Here is a 1,197-nt window from a genome sequence, read left to right as displayed (position 1 = left end):
ATTTATCTATCACTGTTTTGCCAACTTCCACTACCGTAAGATTTTAGCTTCTTTGGCCTCCCAGTATTGGCTTTCCAAGGATTTCCTTCTAGGTTATCAGCATAAGACTGGGAATTTCAAAAACTGCAATTAAGAAACTGATTTGTTCATAAACCATGATCAAACAAATACTTATTAATGGCATGGCACTAAACAAATTGCTGAAAATTATACATTTCATGACTTATTTGAAAATATAAACTTTTTTGTTTGTTAATTTTGAGGCAGTCTCACTACGTAGCACTGGCTGGCAAGGACTCAGTATGTAGACCAGGCTGGCCTTGAAATCAGAGTCTTGCCTGTCTCTGCACCAAAGTGCTGAGATTAAAGGTCTGTGCCACCACACCAAGCCAACAGTAATATTTTTAAAATATGTTTTCAATATTTAAAAATCTATCTTTTCTCTTAAATGAGGTATAATTTACAGAAATTTGGTAGATCATACTTTTACAAACAAAATTAAATCTTTTGGGAATTTAAAAAATAGAATGCAGTATATGTTATGTGGAGACTCAGGAGGTTATTGTGGCTATTCTCAAGGAATCAATGAGAATATTTTATAAAGAAGCAAATTTGATAAAATCTTCTCTACAGCAAATATAAGAACAAAGCGAAGAAGCAACTTTTGAAAAAAGGAGCCAGTCTGTGTTATGCACATATATTATAGTGGACTAATATACAAAGAACTCATTAAAACTAAGTATCACGTATCAACCCACCCAATCAACAAACATTCTAGTGAAATGCACAATATTCAAAAGATGAAGTACAAAGTACAAATACTCTATGTACATGAAAAATATGTTCAGCATCAGTGACTGTGGATGAAATTCAAATTCAAACTACATTGAAACTTCATCTCAGTGTTGTCAGAATAGCAGGCTTTAAGAAAACAAAAAACAACAAATGCCAGGGGGATGTATACACCCTGCTAGTGGAAACTGGAAAAATGTAAATTAGTACATCTATTATGTATGGCAGTTCCTAAAAAAAATGTCTACCATGTGACCCAACAATACAACCAGATATTTATTTAAAAACAAAAAACACCAAAGTCAACATAGCACAGAGATACTTGCAGATTTTTGTTTACTGCAGTGGTATTCAATAATGACTAATTAATGCAATCAATATTTGTTTCCATCAACTAAGGAATCA

Source organism: Nannospalax galili, unplaced genomic scaffold (genome assembly GCF_000622305.1).
Source record: "Nannospalax galili isolate Female #2095 unplaced genomic scaffold, S.galili_v1.0 scaffold275, whole genome shotgun sequence".
NCBI lineage: Eukaryota > Metazoa > Chordata > Mammalia > Rodentia > Spalacidae > Nannospalax > Nannospalax galili.
The sequence above is the reverse complement of the archived record's forward strand: the minus strand, read 5'-3'. Positions refer to the sequence as shown.